Source organism: Nicotiana attenuata, unplaced genomic scaffold (genome assembly GCF_001879085.1).
Source record: "Nicotiana attenuata strain UT unplaced genomic scaffold, NIATTr2, whole genome shotgun sequence".
NCBI lineage: Eukaryota > Viridiplantae > Streptophyta > Magnoliopsida > Solanales > Solanaceae > Nicotiana > Nicotiana attenuata.
In genome coordinates, this window is record NW_017671169.1 from 64,338 (window position 1) to 87,550 (window position 23,213).

A 23,213-nucleotide genomic window follows, 5' to 3' on the forward strand; every position below is an offset into this window, starting at 1 on the left:
ATTCATATGCCACAAAAGATGCACCATAGGCTTGCCCGTAGTGTACTACTCTACTAATCGAGCTCATTCAGTCTAGGATCAAGTAGGACTTTATTTGCTTGTAATGTAGGCTGAGGGACGGTAGGATACATTTAGATATAAGAGTGACTACACCTCCCTAAGCACTTTAGTACATATACTTTAACATTCAAAACTCCATACTATGTCAAACCATAACTCCACCTTCACATCAATATATATTAACTCCCCTACTTCTTTAAGCACAATTACATCAAGAGTCACCACTATCAAATATTTTCACAGCAGTACAACTATCTTTTTTTTCCTTTTTCAATTCAAGTGGCTCTTACTTTTTTCAAAACAGTGTACCTTTCTCCTTATTTCATTAGTTCCACTCAAAAGCCAAACCAACCACCCCACACTTTACTTTACAAAGTTCATAACAATTCAAGTGCTCATGAGAGGTGAAAAGGTTCAAATAGATGGTTAATTCAAACAAATGAGTAAGGCTTGTAATGTGGTTGCCAAAGAAACAGGATTACAGGCTCAAAGGGGTTAACTATGATACATAACAATTAGGCGGGTAAAATATTTATATGGCTCAACAAAGAAACGCCTATATCACTTCCAAGACTGAACAAAACTACTATTTCGCTTTGCAAACACACGGGGCAAGTTCTAGACATCGAATGTAATGCACAGAATAACACAAAACCTTACACACACATGGCACATAACTCACTCAGGATTGGACTCATCAAGACACTCTAGTCAAAGAAGTTAAGCAAAGTTAAGATCATAACATTTAAGGTACTTATACAAGAGTCAAAAATTGAGCCTAAGCGTCACAACTAAAGTACTCACTATTCTCAAGGCATGACAAAGTTAGAAGATATTGATTCAATTCAATTCACATCACCATGGCTTCTCTCCTAAAAAAAAAACTACCTACACCCGGTTCAAACAAAACCCTTGGAAAAGAACCGCGGCACAAAAAAAACCAAGGGGGAATTGCTACACTATCTACAAAGAAAATCTTTTTGTCCTTTCTCTTTAGACTTACATCCCTCAAGAAAACTGTCTAGGAGATCTATCGCCGGGAAAAGTCTAATTTTTTTTCGTTTTTCTAAAAAAAAATATTCAATTAAACTAACACAACTAAAATAGCATAGAAAGTCACTCAGATAATCTCCTCACCCCACACTTAAAATTGTGCAATGTCCTCAATTCACACTATAAATAATAAGAGGGTAAAAGAGACTCCCTGGTAGGCCAAAGGCCGAAGAATTAGCAGCTCACGGGATACTCAGACTTCTCCCACGTATGATCCCTTGTACGGGTACCTCACACAAAGTTTCAACCACCTGCTCGCTTTTGCACACTTCCTGTTAGCTTTGATTCCATGCTCGTACTCCTACAAAACACAAAAATAATACTACAAAAGAAATAACACAATTAAAAAAAATAAACAAAAGAAAAAAATAAAAAATAAAATTGGGTTGCCTCCCAACAAGCGCTTGATTTAACGTCGCGGTACGACGCCATCACTTTCACCACTTTTCCTTCCACTTTGAGGATATAAATTGCGCACCCAACTTCGCATCATTTTTTGTATCACGTTCCTGGGGCGGTGGTACAAAAATAAAGAAACCAAGTAATAGGTATCACATCTTGCACTTCTTGGCCCTTAAGTGAGGGATGTCGTTTTGTCTCCTTGGTGTGGCGAATTTAAGAATATAAACACTTTGTTCCTCATCCATTGACTCCTCCATATGCTCGACTGGGTCAATTCCCATGTCACCAACCAAACACAATGTTGAAAAATGTTTAGAATGAGGTCCAATACGCTCTAACTCCAAAATTGTATTATTTTTGACATCCTCAAATTCGCACTCTTCAACCTCGGCAACATCAACAAAAGCATGTTCTAATGATTGGTATTCTCGTTTTAGCTCCTCAATTTGGCCTAGAAGATTTTTTTTCAGCTTCACACAACTCATCACTAAATTATTGGGCGTTACACGCATCAACTTTTGCACTCAATTGAACCTCTAAGTCGTGAATAGAACTTCCAAATTGATCGATCTCTTGTCCCAGTTAAGCTCTTCCTTCTATAAATTGTTGCATCTCATTCATAATTTTCTCAAGGAAACCTCCATATTCCTCTAATAATTTCCCGTGCATATCAAGAATGCGAACATCGTGTTCTACATTATCCCATTCGTTACTCCTGTCAAACTCACAAGAATTATTAGAATCAACATAAGAAGGGATTGGAGTAGGATAACAACACTTAGGACAATTATTCCAATTTCCATCACAAATAGTACAAGATGGAGATGGTGCACATAACTCGGTATTTGGAATATTTTTACAATATTGCCACAAGTGAGGTTCTTTACAATATGGACAAGGATCACAAAAACAAGAATACTTACTATCCCACCACTTTTCGTTCAAAGATGACATGTAAAAAAAATAAAAATATAATACTAACTACACTAAACCAAAGTTAAAAACTCAAATAGATAAAAAGTAAAAATCTAATCTAGTAAAATAATTAATTTCTAAGTCCCCGGCAACGGCGCCAAAAACTTGTTGCTCCCAAACGCACACGCAAGTATACGTGGTCGACAAGTAATATAGGATTTTAAGTCCAGATATCGTACCCACAGGGACTTGTGATTAACTATTAACTAAATTAGACTATCCTAATTTTCTAAACAAGAATTAAACCGAGAAGTATTTGGTTCTAAACTAATTAAATAAAGAATATAAATAATGAACTTTTAACAGGGAGAAAGAGCAGATATTTATGATATCAATGTAATAAAAACGATCTAGGGTTATGGGCTATCTAACATTCCTATTGTATTCTTCAATTGAATTGACTAACTAATTTATCTAGTTTATTGGTTGACAGGGTTAATATTGCTTGTAGCCTTCTCCCGAAGTACCACTCGCCTATTCAAGCTAACCTAACGCCTATATTCATATGGAATTAGGATTAACAAGAACGCATTTACAATTCCCGTATAGTAACCAAGCAAGGCAATTAGGTATATTCCTATCCTAACCGCAAATCCGCTCCCCCTAAGATTTAAGATCTTGCTCTACTCAATCTTATATGCAATCTAGAATTCCCTCTCCCGAGTTCAATCCTAAATTCGTAGATAGTATTCAATTGGTTATCAAGCAATTAAATAATTAAGCGCAAGATTGAATAAATAAACCAATATGATAAACTAAGAAATCAAAATCAATATCCGAATAACAATAGTCATGAAAGTACCACAACCCTAGAACGTGAAGTTTAGCTCCACATAGACATGGTAGCAAAACAACAAATCATACAAAGAAACATAAAAATTACTAAGTTTGGTGGAAGAATAGATGAAACCCGGCCTTCACGGCGGCTCTGTGCTCTTCCTTGGTCAAAAATTGCTCTAAAAAACGTTCTCCTATGTATATATACCAAGTAGGGTTTGGACCAAACAATTATACCTTCTCCAATATGAAAAAGGACACTTTTCCCGAGTGAGACGCGCGACTTCGCGCGCCCTTCTGCCTCAGCTCCCTAACACGCGCGACTTCGCGCGTTCTTCGCACGTTCCGTTCCGAATTTGAAAAAACGTAAAACATGAAAGTTGTATCCCTTTGAGTTAGCTTTCCAATCATATATTGTGGAGCCAAAATGGAGTTCTGAGAGAAAAGTTATGTGTGTTTTACTAGACAGTGCGCAATCTGCCTACTAGAGTCTTCGTTTGCTCTAACTATCATCCGTTGACCCCCAAACGCGATCCCGGCTCGTATCCTTGGGCTTTTACTCAGACTTCAAAGCTCCAAATCACTTGAATTCATTCCATAACATCTACATAGCTCGGAATCACTCCTATAAGGCATAAAACACACAGTTAGTACAAAACACTAGCGATTAAAGCGCGGACTCAATTAAAGTGCAGTAAATTAGAGTGTTATAATCGACTAAAATACGTAATTATAGCCTATCATCAACACCCCACACTTAAACCATTGCTCGTCCTCGAGCAATCAAACTACATCAAACTACACTTTATAAAGACACGACCATTTTAAACAATTCTCCTAACTTATCACACCAAGAATATTTAAAATAGACTAAGCACAAGAGTGTAACATCTTCACCTCAAGATTTGACTCACAAGTACCCCGCATTATTCACAACTCACCCACTTACTCTAACATAGAGGTCAATGACATTACCATTCCTTCATGAATCAAGTGCCCTCACACAACCAACGAGAGTAGTCCCATACAATAAAATTTAAGAACACTTAGGAACTCAAGATAGAAAGAATTCACTCACTCTCATAAATGACATTCATATGCCACAAAAGATGCACCATAGGCTTGCCCGTAGTGTACTACTCTACTAATCGAGCTCATTCAGTCTAGGATCAAGTAGGACTTTATTTGCTTGTAATGTAGGCTGAGGGACGGGTAGGATACATTTAGATATAAGAGTGACTACACCTCCCTAAGCACTTTAGTACATATACTTTAACATTCAAAACTCCATACTATGTCAAACCATAACTCCACCTTCACATCAATATATATTAACTCCCCTACTTCTTTAAGCACAATTACATCAAGAGTCACCACTATAAAATATTTTCACAGCAGTACAACTATCTTTTTTTTTTCTTTTTCAATTCAAGTGGCTCTTACTTTTTTCAAAACAGTGTACCTTTCTCCTTATTTCATTAGTTCCACTCAAAAGCCAAACCAACCACCCCACACTTTACTTTACAAAGTTCATAACAATTCAAGTGCTCATGAGAGGTGAAAAGGTTCAAATAGATGGTTAATTCAAACAAATGAGTAAGGCTTGTAATGTGGTTGCCAAAGAAACAGGATTACAGGCTCAAAGGGGTTAACTATGATACATAACAATTAGGCGGGTAAAATATTTATATGGCTCAACAAAGAAACGCCTATATCACTTCCAAGACTGAACAAAACTACTATTTCGCTTTGCAAACACACGGGGCAAGTTCTAGACATCGAATGTAATGCACAGAATAACACAAAACCTTACACACACATGGCACATAACTCACTCAGGATTGGACTCATCAAGACACTCTAGTCAAAGAAGTTAAGCAAAGTTAAGATCATAACATTTAAGGTACTTATACAAGAGTCAAAAATTGAGCCTAAGCGTCACAACTAAAGTACTCACTATTCTCAAGGCATGACAAAGTTAGAAGATATTGATTCAATTCAATTCACATCACCATGGCTTCTCTCCTAAAAAAAAAAACTACCTACACCCGGTTCAAACAAAACCCTTGGAAAAGAACCGCGGCACAAAGAAAAACCAAGGGGGAATTGCTACACTATCTACAAAGAAAATCTTTTTGTCCTTTCTCTTTAGACTTACATCCCTCAAGAAAACTGTCTAGGAGATCCATCGTCGGGAAAAGTCTAATTTTTTTTCGTTTTTCTAAAAAAAAATATTCAATTAAACTAACACAACTAAAATAGCATAGAAAGTCACTCGGACAATCTCCTCACCCCACACTTAAAATTGTGCAATGTCCTCAATGCACACTATAAATAATAAGAGGGTAAAAGAGACTCCCTGGTAGGCCAAAGGCCGAAGAATTAGCAGCTCACGGGATACTCAGACTTCTCCCACGTATGATCCCTTGTGCAGGTACCTCACACAAAGTTTCAACCACCTGCTCGCTTTTGTACACTCTCTGTTAGCTTTGATTCCATGCTCGTACTCCTACAAAACACAAAAATAATACTACAAAAGAAATAACACAATAAAAAAAAATAAACAAAAGAAAAAAATAAAAAATAAAATTGGGTTGCCTCACAACAAGCGCCTTATTTAACGTCGCGGCACGACGCCATCACTTTCACCATTTTTCCTTCCACTTTGAGGATATGAATTGCGCCCCCAGTTTTGCATCAATTTTTGTGTCGCGTTCTTGGGGCGGTGGTGTAAAAACAAATGAACCAAGTAATAGGTATCGCATCTTGCACTTCTTGGCCTTTAAGTGAGGAATGTCGTTTTGTCTCCTTGACATCACAAATTTAAGAATATAAGCACTTTGTTCCTCATCCATTGACTCCTCTGTATGCTCGACTGGATCAATTCCCATGTCACCAACCAAACACAATGTTGAAAAATGTTTAGAATGAGGTCCAATACGCTCTAACTCCAAAATTGTATTATTTTTGACATCCTCAATTTTGCACTCTTCAACCTCGGCAACATCAACAAAAGCAAGGTCTAATGATTGTTATTCTCGTTTTAGCTCCTCAATTTGGCCTAGAAGATTTTTTTCAGCTTCACACAACTCATGACTAAATTGTTGGGCGTTACACGCATCAACGTTTGCACTCAATTGAGCCTCTAAGTCGTGAATAGAACTTCCAAATTGATCGATCTCTTATCCCAGTTCAGCTCTTCCTTCTATAAATTATTGCATCTCATTCATAATTTTCTCACGGAAACCTTCATATTCCTCTAATAATTTCCCGCGCATATCAAGAATGCAAACATCGTGTTCTACATCATCCAATTCGTTACTCCTGTCAAACTCACAAGAATTATTAGAATCAACATAAGAAGGGATTGGAGTAGGATAACAACACTATGGACAATGTTCAATTTCCATCACAATAGTACAGATGGAGATTGGTGCACATAACTCGGTAATTTGAATTATTTTTACAATATTGCCACAAGTGAGGTCTCTTTACAATATGGACAAGGATCACAAAAACAAGAATACTTACTATCCCACCACTTTTCGTTCAAAGATGACATGTAAAAAAAATAAAAATATAATACTAACTACACTAAACCAAAGTTAAAAAACTCTCATAGAATAAAAAGTTAAAATCTAATCTAGTAAAATAATTAATTTCTAAGTTCCCCGGCAACGGCGCCAAAAACTGTTGCTCCCAAACGCACACGCAAGTATTACGTGGCTCGACAAGTAATATAAGGATTTTAAAGTCCAGATATCGTACCCACAGGGACTTGTGACATTAACTATTAACTAAATTAGACTATCCTAATTTTTCTAAACAAGAATTATTACCGAGAAGTATTTGTTCTAAACTTATTAAATAAAGAATATAAAATAATTGAACTTATATAACCAGAGGAGAAAGAGCAGATATTTATGATATCAATGTAATAAAACGGATCTAGGGTTTATGGGCTATCTAACATTCCTATTGTATTCTTCATATGGATTGACTAAACTAATTTAATCTTAGTTTATTGGTTGACAGGGTTAATTATTGCTTGTAGCCTTCTCCCGAAGTACCACTCGCCTATTCAAGCTAAACCTAACCCTATTCATATGGAATTAGGTTAACAGAACGCATTTTTACAATTTCCCGTATAGTAACCAAGCAAGGCAATTAGGTTATTTTCCTATCCTAACCGCAAATCCGCTCCCCTAAGATTTAAGATCTTGCTCTAACTCAATCTTATATTGCAATCTAGAATTCCCTCTCACCAGTTTCAATCCTAAATTCGTAGATTAGTATTCATTGGCTTATCAAGCAATTAAATAATTAAGCGCAAGATTGAATAAATAAACAAATATGATAAACTAAGAAATCAAAATCAATATCCGAATAATAATAGTCATGAAAGAACCACAACCCTAGAACGTGAAGTTTAGCTCCACATAGACATGGTAGCAAAACAACAAATCATACAAAGAAACATAAAAATTACTAAGTTTGGTGGAAGAATAGATGAAACCCGGCCTCCACGGCGGCTCTGTGCTCTTCCTTGGTCAAAAATTGCTCTCAAAAATGTTTTCCTATGTATATATACCAAGTAGGGTTGGGCCCAAACAATTTTACCTTCTCCAATGTGAAAAAGGACACTTTTCCCGGGTGAGACGCGCGACTTCGCGCGCCCTTCTGCCTCAGCTCCTTAATACGCGCGACTTCGCGCTTTCTTCATGCGTTCCGTTCCGAATTTGGAAAAACGTAAAACACGAAAGTTGTAGCCCTTTGAGTTAGCTTTCCAACTATATATTTTGGAGCCAAAATGGAGTTCTGAGCGAAAAGTTATGTGTATTTTACTAGACAGTGCGCAATCTGCTTACTGGAGTCTTCGGTTGCTCTAACTATCATCCGTTGACCCCCAAGTACGATCCCGGCTCGTATCCTTGGGCTTTTACTCAGACTTCAAAGCTCCAAATTACTTGAATTCATTCCATAACATCTACATAGCTCGGAATCACTCCTACAAGGCATAAAACACACAGTTAGTGCAAAACACTAGCGATTAAAGCGCAAACTCAATTAAAGTGCAGTAAATTAGAGTGTAATAATCGACTAAAATGCGTAATTATAGCCTATCATCAACAAACTTTTCACTACTAAAAATTCGGCAAAAACCGACCAAGAAAAACCGACCAACTTTCGTCGGTTATTTTCGTGCGAAAATACAATTAAAGAGTATAAATAAAAAAAGGCAATCTTAAAAAAAAATGCACCAATGGTCTAGTGGTAGAATAGCATCCTGCCACAGTACACAGCCCGGTTCGATTCCTAGATGGTGAATCTTTCGATTACATAATTAAAATACCGACCAACTTTGGTCGGTTTTTTTTTGCAATATTGTTTTTTTGAATTTAATTTACCGACCAACGTTGGTCGGTAATTTCCGACCAACTTTGGTCGGTATATTAAAACGATCATCAAAATACCGTCCAAGCGTATTTGGTCGCATTTTGGTCGGTAATTGGCCATAACCGACCAAAGTTGATCGGTTATTTTGGTCGGTATTTATTGGATTTCTAGTAGGGTTTTTTATTAGTCCGTTTAAGAAAGACTAACACATTTCTACTATTGAAATAATTTAACTTTAAACTCTTCATTTTACACATTTTAGCTTAATGAGAAACTTTTATAACCATTCAATTGTCGTGGTCCCATAAGCTTTTAAGGACACAAATTTTAAAAATCTTCTTTTTTTTCTTATACCGAGTCAAACTACCTTGTCAAAATTGAAAAACATTAGAGTCTAAAAAGCATTTCCACTAAATGATAAAAGCGGAATCTTGGAATTCCAGCGGCAAGAAAATTGTAAATAATAAATACAAGGTCAATGGGAATTTCTACTCCTAATAAATACAATGACCTCGAAAAACTTGCCAAAAAATTATTTTATCCGTTCCAATTTGGACGACACACTTTCCGTATTAGTCTATTTTTCAAAAGAATGATACATTTTTATATTAAACTTTAAATTATTTATTTTATATTTTACCTCTGAGAAGCTTTTATAATCACACAAATATCGCACAAAGTATTTATCCCTTAAATTTTTAAGATCACAAATTTCAAAAGTCTTTTTTTCTTCCTAAACTCCGTGGCAAAGCAAACTACCTCATCTAAATTGAAACGAAGGGAGAATACTTTTCACGACTTCCTATTCCCTTCAATTACTCTTCCACCAATGGACTAATGAGCCACCTACAAACGAATTCAAAACTTCTTTAAAATTTGAATAAAAACTGTGCGTTTTAAAAATGTTGTATATTTTACTGCATTTATAATATTAAAAAAACTAGGGAACACATCAACAAAAGAAGATTCAAATGTTGTACGGAATACTAAACAAACGTACGTAAACTAAGGAACGTTCATATGTTTAGTGTATTTGAAACTCTTGCTTTCTTTTTGGTCATAAATGAGAGTGCTTAGGGACTATCAGTGAGGGAATAGGAACAGAATCAGTGCCTATGAAACGTTTTGGAATAATAAATTGGAATAGAATTAGTTGATGAATAAGTGCCTATGAGACGTTTGGAGTATTAACTTATAAGATTTTAATTTTGCAATAGCAGAAAAAGGAATAAACCAAATAAACGAGAAAAAAGATACTTCCTCCGTCTCATACTAACGGCCGTGGTTACTAAAAATAGATGTCTCAAATTATTTATCATTTTAGTAGTTCAAGACAAAACTGATTAATTTTTTCCTTTTTTACCCATAGTAATAATTGTTCTTGAAGATGGAGATAACACATAAATAGAATAAATATTCAACAAGGAGAGATTATATATTAAGATATAAATAACAGTATAATAGTCCAATCCCTTTTCTAATTGATATTTTTTAAGGGGCTTGTAAAAAAAAAACACAATACATAACAAGAGACGGAGGGAGTAAATAAGAATGATGGCTTAAGAGAGGTGCCATGTAAGTGTATTTTAAGGAGAAAGTATCAGGTGAAAATTTCTTAATTTGGGGTGTGTTTGGTACGAAAGAAAAATATTTTCCATGGAAAATGTTTTTCTAGAAAATATTTTCATGGAAAATGAGTGGTTTTATCACTTATTTTCCCTTGTTTGACTCCTCTTGGGGTCGTGGTTTTTTCCCTTATTCAGAAGGGTCTTTCACTAAAAATCTTAGTATCGTTGTCACTCTTTTTATTTTTGTTGATTACCGTATCTCGGTGTTACATTATTATTCCGCTGTTATTACCGTGAATATTATTCTTGTGGGAGTTTATTCCCAACACGGAATCCATTAGCAAAATTGTTACTACTGAAACTAATATTAGGAGGAAGAGATAATAAACCGCTAGAGAAATCCGTAGGCCTTTTGGAGGATTTTAGAAGAAAAAACCTAATGGAATTTGAAGGCTTTTAGAATCCGTAGACTCGTTTACGTATATAAACCAAATTGAAAAAACTAAAGCTCTATGGTTTCAAGAAGAAAAAACACTAAACCTAACAGAAGTAGGAAGCTCTAATTTTTCCTTTATTAATATAACTAGATGAGGAAAGGCCCGTATACGGGTCCAACATTGTAATTTTATTAAAATTATTATTTGTTGGTGTTTAGTTAATTAACTTTTGAGGTTTAACAAGCTATATTTTTTAAAAATACTTTTGAAATAAAAGTATTTAGTTTGAAATCGTCTTCAAATAGTATGAATAGATGAAAATCATTTAATTTTTATTTTCAAATTGCTTTAAGATAGTATGGTTAAATATGAAAATCTTGTAAATATCGATACTTCTTTTTGTTGTTGTATTATTTAAAAATTAATTTTATTTTCTCTGTGAAAACTTCTATTTGAATAAAACAAAATTAATAATTTTCCAAAATGAAAAAAAGAGTGGAAATGGGCATTTGCACTGCACAAATAGTCTAATCAACACATGCATTGTGCATTTAAAGGAGAGTTGTGACTAGAGGAATGTGGGGTCCACGTGTATTTTGTATTTAAGAAATGCAAATATGAAATTTTTATGAAATGACATATACACCCTTGGTCAACCATCTTTACTTTTCTATATAATAGAAAAATATTTAGTTTATTAAATTTAAAGTCGAGTAAAGTGCGTTAGAGGTTCTTGAATTATGAAGAAAGAATTACAAGGAAATACACTTGGCTTCACACCATAATAAGAAATGACCCATATATATTTTTAATTTTTGCCCGACCTAGCCCATATTGTACATATTTTGAAAGCACTAGCAAATTCAAAATCTGTTTTCTTACAACCATTGCTTCTAAAAGCTGTGGAGTTAAATCTACGTTCTCACAAACATTGCTTTCACTCTCTTTTCTTCTCACATCTTCTACATATGCTTCAAGGGACCGTCCGCCATTACTGCTTCTCCCTTGTGTCACCTGGTTGCAATGTAAGAAAACTGAAGATTCAACATTCCATCATTGAAGGCCATTCAAATCTTGGCTGTCAAAAATAAGATTTTTTGAGTTTGTTAGTTGATTGGATTGGGTGTTGTTCCAATTGATTGAAAATATCAAAAGGAGTTCAAAATTTAAATTTGAAGTGATTTGGGTAGATTTGAGCAAGATTTGAGTTAAATTTCAGAAAAAACGCAAGGAAGAAGACGAAGTCAATTTTTTGTATAATTATGTATAATCTTGTATAATAGTGTATAAACACATCTTATACACCATTATACACTTTTATACACCTTTATACAAGCGTCTGTAGACGAACTTCTTCCACGATTTTCAGTTGCAATTCTTGTTCAAAATCAGTCCAAATCTAAAACAAATGACTTCAAATTTTATATGCAACCTCCTTATACTATTTCTAACAATTCTAGATAATACCCACTCCAAATTTCTCACAAAATTAAATTCGAAAACTAAACCCACATACTTAAGCTTGTTAAAAATCTAATTTTCACCATCCAAATGGATTTTGTTTGTTGAACTAATATTTGGGTTACAATTACTGATTCGAAAATTAACTTAAAAGTTTGAGCAATTTTTTTTAAAAATTAAATAATAATTTTGAGAACCTATTGGAGTTGGATGTTGAATCTTAACCTATTATTTTTCGGCTAGTTGGTTGTAAATTGAAATATGGGCTATAAAATTAAAAGGTAGGGATCACAGTTGTTCTTATGTGAAATTTTCCCAATTATGAAATACCATATATATTTACCCCTAATGTGCCACTTTCTGACCCGATTATATATGTATATAGGCAATTTTCCGGGGGAGTGCACGGTTAGCCACTAATAACACATGTATTTACTTTTAAGCCACTGTTTAAAATGTCTTTAGTCTTTAGCCACTGTTTTAATAAACTTTACATGCCCAGACAAAAACACCCTTCTGCTCATAAAGTTCAGGACCAAGTGTCCTTAACTTTTGAACTTGCAACTCTAAGTTCAGGACTTCAGGACTACATGTCCTTAACTTTAGAACTTGCAACTCTAAGTTTAGGATTTTAGGACTACATGTCCTTAACTTTTGAACTTGGAACTCGAAGTTCAGGACCACCTGTCCTTAAGTTCTGTGCTTGTAACTCTAAGTTAAGGACTACTTGTCCTTAACTTTTGAACTTGTAAGGCTAAATTCAGGACCTATTGTCCTTAACTTTTGAGCTTCATAGTCTAAGTTCAGGACCAAGTGTCCTTAACTTTTGAACTTGTAACTGTAAGTTCAGGACCAAGTGTCCTTAATTTTTGAGCTTGCTAGTCTAAGTTCAGGACCTATTGTCCTTAACTTTTGAGCTTGTTAGTCTAAGTTTAGGACCTATTGTCCTTAACTTTTGGGCTTCTTAGCCTAAGTTCAGGACCTATTGTCCTTAACTTTTGAGCTTGTTAGTCTAAGTTCAGGACTTCAAGACCTATTGTCCTTAACTTTTGAACTTGTAACTGTAAGTTCAGGACCTATTGTCCTTAACTTTTGAGCTTGTTAGTCTAAGTTCAGGACCAAGTGTCCTTAACTTTTGAACTTGGAAGTCGAAGTTCAGGACCACCTGTCCTTAAGTTCTGTGCTTGTAACTCTAAGTTAAGGACTACTTGTCCTTAACTTTTGAACATGTAATAAGTTCAGGACCTATTATCCTTAACTTTTGAGCTTGTTAGTCTAAGTTCAGGACTAAGTGTCCTTAAATTTTGAACTTGTAACTATAAGTTCAGGACCAAGTGTCCTTAACTTTTGAGCTTGTTAGTCTAAGTTTATGACCTATTGTCCTTAACTTTTGAGCTTGTTAGTCTAAGTTCAGGACCTATGTTGGTGGTCGTTAGGGTTTAACCAAATGAGGGAATACGATTCTCCCAACTGGTCTTGCAACTAATACAACATCATCAATAATGATACTAAAAGTTTTATACAATCCTAACGATTGTGGACCCCCATTAACATCAAAACTCCACAGACATATACTATACAAACTAAAATAATACTACTACTCCTATATATTCAACAAAATCTTGATTATAAAATGGAATAAGAACAATATTACATAATACAAAAATGTAGAAAAAAAGAAACGAAAGGAATGGAAGAAGAATATGCAGAGAGAATAGCCCAGAAAGAACATGCAGAGAGAATAGCCCAGAAAGAGAATCTGAAAATAGCGTATCTATCTAAACTGTGATACCAATGTATTTCCGTTTTGGAAGGAAAGGGTAACAACGTCTTTTCATATTAATTTTAATAAACTAGTGGCTACTTTTGCTCAGCAATAAAAATGCCGGATAAAAAGTAAATACCACTTTAAATAGTGGCTACCCCATACAATTTTGACCAATTTTCCCCTTAAATCTAAAATTTGTTGCTTTAATTGTTGAAACTAATTTCTTAAGAACAATATTTACATATCTAAACTATATATATAAATGTACTGTAAACAGAACATTTAGAAAATAATGAGTTTATCCTAAAAACGGATAACAATTGAATTTCTACGTGGTTTTAAGGACACGTGATTTTACTTGGCACAAACTGAAAAAATATGTAAATTGATATTGAAATTGACTGCAAAAAGAAATAAAAGCAAACCGAAATAAACGTATAACTTTGGCCCTCGAGCTAGGTCACCGTCGAACCAGACAAATATTCTATTGGAAAATATTAACAGAGCAATAGAGTATTGAAAGCTTAAGAGAAAGGTAGTATATTGCTTTGTATATCGTGAATATGATGCCTTTTACAAATGATCGAACCCCCTTTATATAGTGGGGAGTCCTACCTTTGGAATAATTCTAAATACAGTAAGAAATCTCATGATTAGCTAATTAATCAGCCTCTTCTTGATACGTGCCGAGATTTTCGCCGTGATCCTCGCCCGATTGCAAATATTTTGGCTTTTCGTTATTTGGCTCGGTAAACTTCCCTCGATCTTGCTCGATCTCTATCCTGCCTAGTTTCAATCTTGGCTGACCTTGATCTCGATCTGTCTCTGGGTCACGAGCTTGGCAACCTAACTACAACGATCCGATATAACATGGGGTCGAATCTTGACCTGCCTTATTCCAAGACAAGCCCGATTTTGACAGTATACAGATAGTCTCCTCGTTTCTCGGGGAGAAGATGACGAGAAACGATATGAACTTTTCCAATCCCATCTTGACGGGTCATAAAGTAAGCGACGAACCCGACCATGATGTTAGTGACAAGTGGATACTGAAACGTCCCGTCAGTTCAGGTATCGAGACATTAAATGCCTGTCAGTTGTTGTCGGCCACTACCGGTTCTGAAACGTCATCTTAAACTTATAATATATCTTTCTCCTTTTTCCCAAACTTTATTTTCAAATCTTCTTCACCCTTATCTTCTAATCCTTCGCTTTCCTCGGAGTTTTGCTCTTTCTGATCTTGGTGTTTCTTCACCTGTCTCATCACAGAATACCAAGTGCTCCTTCTCAATTTCCATTCTTCTTCATTCATAATAGTAAGATGGCTAAGTCTTCAAAAATCGTTCCACAAAAGGAGACTACTTCATCGTCACGGCCGGTTGGCGAGGAACCAGCGGCGGAGCCACGCCCTGAGGAGTTATTTCCCGGAGGGTGTGTCATCAATTCCGACTTTAAGGTTGAAAAAACTTCCTCGGTACCGGGTCAATGCGATTCGGTATCGAGGTATATATGCTCGATCCCCGATAACCTCCTCTCCTAGGTTAAAAAAGATTGCAACTGAGATAAAAAACATGTGGTGGTGCCTAGTCGCGAAGAATAAATCACCACCCACGTAGAAGGGTTCTTAAGTGTTTACACTTACCCCTTCATGTTAGGTCCCTTGGACCCGATTATCATAGACTTCTGCAAGAAGTACGAGGTGACCCTCGGTCAGATTGACCCCTCGTTTTGGAGGATAGTGATATTACTTCGCTTCTTCGTGAGCAGAATCGACGGGTGTCCCTTCACCCTCGATCACCTCATACGCCTGTATAGCCCCCGGCTTTATCGAGAGGGACTAATAAAGCTTACTCGACGGGCCACCACGACACCTTTTTCGAGTATAGATGAGGATAAAGACCGGGGTTGGACGGGCCGATTTGTTTGAGTGAAGACCTCGGACTTGATCCCGGTCGAGAGTATTCCATTTCCTGAGAAATGGAATATGAATTGTAAGTATAATTCCGTCCTTAATTTTTATTTATTATCTTCGTTTTTCTCCCTTTCTTATCAGTGTTTTTTAATGCAGCTATTGCCCGGATGCCGGGTGCGGTTCCCCAACTCGAGGACTAGGTCAGGGGCCTAGTGTCGTAGAAGACACAGGCTGAGCGCGATGGGAGGCCCGTAACCATGGTAAATTTTCCTTTATAACTCAGCGATTTGACCATTGTTCGAATTTCTCCCCGATCTTTCTCATCTTTTTTTATAGGTCTCGGGAAGGATGTGGCAATGAGGCCTCCATCCGGTGATAAAGAAATCCTTCCCCAACCATCCGTTCCGAAGCAAATAAAAGAGAGGAAGAGGAAAGGGGCTCCGAGTTCCACGAAATCGGATGAAAAGAAGCCTAAAAAGAAGCAAGCCCGTAAACCCAAGGGAAACATCATCCCTCTATCTTTGGACTCAGTCCGTCGGCTAAGGGATGAGTCCGAAGAAGAAGAAGAAGAAATCGGGTTGGTGGCTCGAGTGCGGGCTGGTGTCAATGTTCAAAGAATCCCCGAGCTGGTGGGAGCTAAAATTGCTCTGCCTTGACTTGATGAGCTCGAGGGGGAAGCCTCGACCGAAGTTCCCGAGCTAGAAAGAGTTGAAGATGCTTTACCTCGAGGTGAGGAGGCTATCGAGCAGGCGGTTGATGCAGGTGTAGAAACCATGCTCGAGGCCCCCCGAGATGAAGGCAGCGCCCCAAAAGATTTACTTGGGGTGATAGATGTCAGAGATTCCCCCTCGTTTCCTTTGTTGACTGAGTCGATGATCAAGGATTCTCAGGCGGTGGAGACTTGCCACGGTGAAGGGGTCCATGGAGCGGAAGACCCTTTCCGTGGCTATTTTGTCGGGGTGGAGGATGTCTCCGGCTTAGGTGACTTTGTTGGCCCAAGAACAGGTGAAGTTTTGAAGAATGACAAATGAACTCAGTCATGGACCATGTCCATCATGTGAAGCACATTCATGATCAACCTACACATGTGAGATGCACGTGAAGGAGATAAGTCCCATTGATTAAGCAACAATATCTCCTGATATGATCGAAAATGTTGCATATTGGATAAGGGGAGAGAGTCTCCTTATGTGAAGAGAACACAATCCGGATAAAAGATAGTGTTGGAGATTGTGATGTTCAAGGACTCAACTTCGATGGAAGATTAGCAATTGAGTCCCAATCAAACTCTAATTACTAACCTATTAAATAACAGTGATTGTTCTCTTTTACAGGTATTGCACAAACACAGAAGTTAAACTAAATTGAGAGCAAAAGAGCAAGGAGATTTTGCAAGCAATATATGTGAGATTTGAGTGTGCACTCCTGAAGCTACTTGAACGAGATAGAAGAACCAATTCCATTGTGTCTTTCTTTATTTCTAGTTCAATTGTAGTAGGTAATTTAAACATGTACCTTTCAGCTTTCATAGAAGCAATTGTATTAGGTACTTAGAGTGTTCAAGTTATATGCTAACTTGAAGCTGTCGCAATAGTTGAGGCTGTGTGCTACAACGGGATTAGAGTTAATCCTTAGGTTTACAAAGAGTTTTGTAAATGCTGTTTTGGCTTAGTGATTTAGTGGAAGTTTGGGAAAATCCTACTGAGTAGTAGGTCGTGGTTTTTTTCACCTTTTGAGCCAGGTGTTTTCCACGTAAAAATCTCTGTGTTCTTTATTTTATGTGCTTATTATTCTGCAAACAGTAGTAGTTGGTACACCTAGAAGAACCAGGTTCTTCTAGAATGAAAATTGCAGGTTTTCTAGTAGATAGGCAGAGCACCTCAGGGATTCAGTGGCCTTGTCTACTGCTGAAGCTGAATATGTTCCTGCTGCTTCTTGTTGTGCTCAATTGCTATGGATCAAACAGCAGCTGGTAGATGTTGGTATTGAAGTTGGTTGCATTCCTATATTCTGTGATAACACTAGTGCTATAAGTATAACAAAGAACCATGTTCATCATAAGAGGACTAAGCACATAGATGTTAGGCACCATTTCTTAAGAGATAACTATGAGAAAGGATTGATCTCCATAGAATTCTGTGCTACTGATAAACAAATTGCTGACATCTTCACTAAAGCACTAAGTAGAGAAAACTTTGAGAGGAACAGGTTGGAATTAGGGATGATTAAGATCACCTAAGAGGTCCAGTTCAGAATGCACAATGAAAAAAAAAATTTTGGCTAGGAATTTTGAACTTGTGTAAATATCTAGATTAATTTTTACCCAGCTTCATACTTTAACTAGTATACTCCTGTGACATGTGTTTTATGACTCACTGATCTCTTACAAAATTTTCTCTATTATGGTATGTGAGTCATGTTCAAGAGAATTCTAAAGTGAAGAACCTAGTTCATCAGTATAGGCTCATATGAAAGCTTAGGTATGTTCTCTATACTTTGCACAACTAGAAAGATTAACGGTTCAATCATGAGCAGAAGTCCAATACTTGTCAAATTCCTAGAAAATTCTATCCGTTGGCATTGAACCAGTTCCGTCCCTCTAGAATTCTAAACCGTAATTTTTGCCTAATATCTAGGGAAGCCAAATTGATCATTAAAATTTTTGGACTCTCAGTTTGATTAGACTTCTATTTGACCCCTGAAAAAGTTGTCGTTACTTAATTTATGTCTAATTCTCTTTAAATACACACCATATCTCTAGCCTTCTTCATTATTCTAAAACCGTCAAAAATCTTCTTCAATTCAAATTGCCCTCTTCTCCAAAATTCCCAAATTCTTTCAAGAAACGAACAATCGTGTCTAACCCACAAGATCATCCTGGCACTCCTCCACCACCATCACGCTCAAATTCATCCTCGTCTATTTCACCCATTGTATCTCCAAAACCTAGGTTTCGAAGGTAGAAAATGCTTGCTCGAAAAACTGTAGCATCTGGGGCGCTGAGGAAGGTTTTAAATGAAAGGTTGAAAGCTAGCCAAGTAAAAGAAAGCCAGCTCAAAATTCGGACTCCAGTTCTGAGTCTGAATCCTTTTAATCTGCGACTGAAGGTGAAGGACATGGGTCTTCTGACACTGAGAAAATTCAAGAATCACCCACTGAGGTAAGTTCATCTATGGTTGAAAACTTAGAGACTAGGTTCGTTCTGATTGGCCCCATTAGGGATGTTAAGTTGCCTGAGTGGAGTAGGAGTGGAGGTAAAAAGAAGGAAAAGAGAGAGAGGGTGCAAGTGGTGTAGAGAAGGGAAATGGGAAGGGAGAAGTTTTGGCTATATGTGGGGTTGCACAAGAGAGGGTAGAAGAGAGTGGCATGATGTCAGGGGGAAGTGGTTCCGGGGAAGCATCTGAGGGGTTGGTTCATCTAAGCAAACAAAGAGATGAACCTGTTTCATCTACTGAGGAAACCTTGGCTGACCTACTGAAAAAGGTTGGAGCAAGTTATGACCCAAAGAAACGCAAAGCTACCACACCAAAAGCCCAAATGTTCCCAAGCCATCCAAGAAAAGAAAAGGCTCATCCCCAACACCTACTACCTCTTTAGTGCCTAGGGGTAGAGCCACAAGAAGCAGGGTAAAACAAAGTGAAGCTGATCTACAAAAGGCCTTAGAAGAAAGTAAGAAAAAGAAAATAGAGAAGGGAAAGGGAAAGGTAGCAGAATCCTCTGAGGTTGTAGAGGAAGAGGAAATGGAACTGGTCCATCAAAAAAGGGGTACAACAGTGGAGGTTCCTACATCCAAACCTAAAAAGCCAAAGACTTCCTCCAAGAAGTCTTCTACTGAACCTGTGTCTGCTGAACCCTCACTAGCCAAAAGGACTAGATCTGCAGTGAAAGCTAAACAAACAGAAGTTTCAGAGTGGAGTGGAGAAGAAGAAGAAGATAAATCTGAGAAGGAACAGGACAAGTTTGCCATCTTTGGCAAAAGAAAAATTTTGAAAGGTAGATTGTTGAAGGACCTGGTGGAACCAGGGATGATGAGATTGGTTGACTCTTTAGCTGCTCAAGGTTGGAAGGACATGGTCCTTCAGATGGATGGGAGACTGGCCAGAAATGAGCTAATTGAGTTTATGGCAAAAGTTGTTGTTAAGGATGAGGTAGTCAGTAGTTTGGTGAAGGGAGTCCCAGTGCAGTTTGATGCTGAGAAACTGGGAGAAATTCTGGACATACCCTCTGAAGGGTTTGATGATTACACTAGGCAAAGGTGTGCATGCCTTGGACTCCCTCCCTACTGCCCTTGAAATCACCAAAAGGTTCTATGACTCTGAGGAAGTGAATGAAGCCAGGGCTGTGCAGAAAAGTGAGATGAGGCCTGAGCACAAGGTGGTGTTTGAGTTTGTCAACAAGCGCTTATTGCCTAGACAAGAAAGAAGGCATACTGCTAACTACATGGACCTGGTTCTTATGGAGTGCCTTGAGAGAGGAAAGCAAATCAACTGGCCTGCCCTCATTGTCAAATTGCTAGACAGGGTCATAAATGGCTCCAAGGCTCATGCTACTCCATATGGCTTTATACTGACCACAGTTCTGGACAGGCTAAATGTGCCCTTAAAGAAATGGGAAATGGCCTCGAGCAAGGAATACTTTGGCATCAAAACTCTTCTGGCCTGTGATTATCCAATCAATGACATTCCAGTTGAACCTGGTTCATCTCTGAAGACACCCATCAACAGCAAAGTTAGAACTTTGGTTCAGGAATGTGGAGCTAAGGATGCTGAAACTGCTAGGCTCAAGGCTCGTGTGGTTGAATTGGAAACTGAGAGGGATGGCCTTAGAACTGAGCTTGCCAAAGAAAAGGAGAAGAATGATGGAATTCTTCAGAACATGCTGAATCTTCTCCAAACTCAACCTCCCAGTTCTTCCAAGCCTTAGGACTCCTAGCACTTATTTCCTGAACTTGTCTAGTGATCCCCAGTGACCCAGATTAGGGATTTTTCTATTTTTTTCTCATGGTTTGAATATTTTTCTTTCTTTTTGTGGATTGTTAATGGAAACATATCACTATCAATGACAACTGCTGTTTTTTCCTGTTCTATAATTATTCTGACCTTGATAGTTTAAATATGTTTGTTGATTACTGATGATATTACCATGATTGCACTTGCAGTTGCCCCTGTGGCCATGAGTATTTATTAAAATCTGGGATTCATATTGTGTATGCAACTTTTTGATGATGCCAAAAGGGGGAAGAGATATTGTGCTTTACATATTCTGAAATAAGTGATGTTTATAACCTAATTAACCTGGTCCTTAATGATAAGTGAATTTTCTAAATTTAGTGTTGATGGTTAAGCTGAGTTCTTACAGGCTTCAAATAAGTAAAAAGCACAGAATTTGTCATCATCAAAAAGGGGGAATTTGTTGGCCCAAGAACAGGTGAAGTTTTGAAGAATGACAAATAAACTCATTCATGGACCAGGTCCATCATGTGAAGCACAGTCATGATCAACCTACACATGTGAGATGCACGTGAAGGAGACAAGTCCCATTGATTAAGTAGCAATATCTCCTGATATGATCGAAAAGGTTGCATATTGGATAAGGGGAGAGAGTCTCCTTATGTGAAGAGAACATAATCCGGATAAAAGATAGTGTTGGAGTTTGTGATGTTCAAGGACTCAACTTCGATGGAAGATCAGCAATTGAGTCCCAATCAAACTCTAATTACTAACATATTAAATAACAGTGATTGTTCTCTTTTATAGGTATTGTACAAACGCAGAAGTTAAACTAAATTGAGAGCAAAAGAGCAAGGCGATTTTGCAAGCAATTTATGTGAGATTTGAGTGTGCACTCCTGAGCTACTTGAACGAGATAGAAGAACCAATTCCATTGTGTCTTTCTTTATTTCTAGTTCAATTGTAGTAGGTGATTTAAACTTGTACCTTTCAGCTTTCATAGAAGCAACTGTATTAGGTACTTAGAGTGTTCAAGTTATATGCTAACTTGAAGTTGTCGCAACACTTGAGGCTGTGTGCTACAACAGGATTAGAGTTAATCCTTAGGTTTACAAAGAGTTTTGTAAATGCTGTTTTGGCTCAGTAATTTAGTGGAAGTTCGGGAAAATCCTACTGAGTAGTAGGCCGTGGTTTTTTTCACCTTTTGAGCCAGATGTTTTCCACGTAAAAATCTCTGTGTTCTTTATTTTATGTGCTTATTAATCCGCAAACAGTAGTAGTTGGTACACCTAGAAGAACCAGGTTCTTCTAGAGCGAAAATTGGATACCACACAAATCACCCCCCTCTTGTGTGGTATTGACGTTTAAATTATCAGACTTGGAGGTGCCGAGGAAGAGTTCGGGAACGAGTGCAACTTCTTCGGGCCCTAAGTTTATCGACCAATTCCCGGCACCAAGCATAGACCCTGACCGAAAGCTATCGGTTGTCATTTTGGTTCTAGAGGATGCTCGAATCCTTTCTGCCCCCGTAGGGATGGCCATCTATCTCCGGTCCGTGGTAACCGAAGAAGACCAAGCTAAAATGGATGAGGTGGAAGCACCCTGCCTTTTCAGCGAAGCTCAACGAAGTCCCCTCCCCCTTAAAACTGTTAGAAATACCCCCCCCCCCCCTTAAAAAAAAACCTAGAGAACCAACCTCATTTTCCTCTCCACCTCTCATCTCTCTTCTCTCTAAACCTCCGCCCACCGCCGCCACCGAAAATCGCCCTACGGTGGCGGCGCCACTCCAAACCACCTCAAATTTTTACCATACAATCACCATCATCTCCTTTATATGAATGCCTTATCTATTTTCCCAAAGAACCAATAGAACTCATCGTCCAGTAGATCTAGGAAATACCCAAGACCCTAGTTCGCCCCTTTATTGATTTTTAATGGTTTCAAGACTCGATTTGACATGAGACTTGCATTAAACGATTGTGCTCGTTGAGAACAATCGATTAGCATTAGTCTTGGTTCATTTTGAAGGTGTTGGAATTCCGGCCAAAGTTACCGCGGTCGCTAATTTCTCTCATGTTTCCTTGGTTCAGAAATGGTACACTCTTCTTCCTTTCCAACGTTCCTTTTCTTCTTCTCATTTGTTTGTTTTTCTATTATCCCTGTATAATTTAGGAAGAGCACATAATTAATCATCTCTTTTCTGTCACTTAGTTTAGATTTTACTTAGGACTAATTTCTTTAACTAATTTTTGTTTGGTTATATGATTTAAAAAATTGTTAATTTAGTTAAGTTGTGTGTGTTTGAATTCTGTTTGGTCAAGATTCAAATTTGTTAGAAGTGTCTGTTTTTAATCTTGAAGCATGATGGTTAGGCAAGATTTGTAAATTTAAATTGCATTTTTATTTTCTTAGAATTTGATTAATTGTTAATTGTGTTGTCCTAATTAATTGATT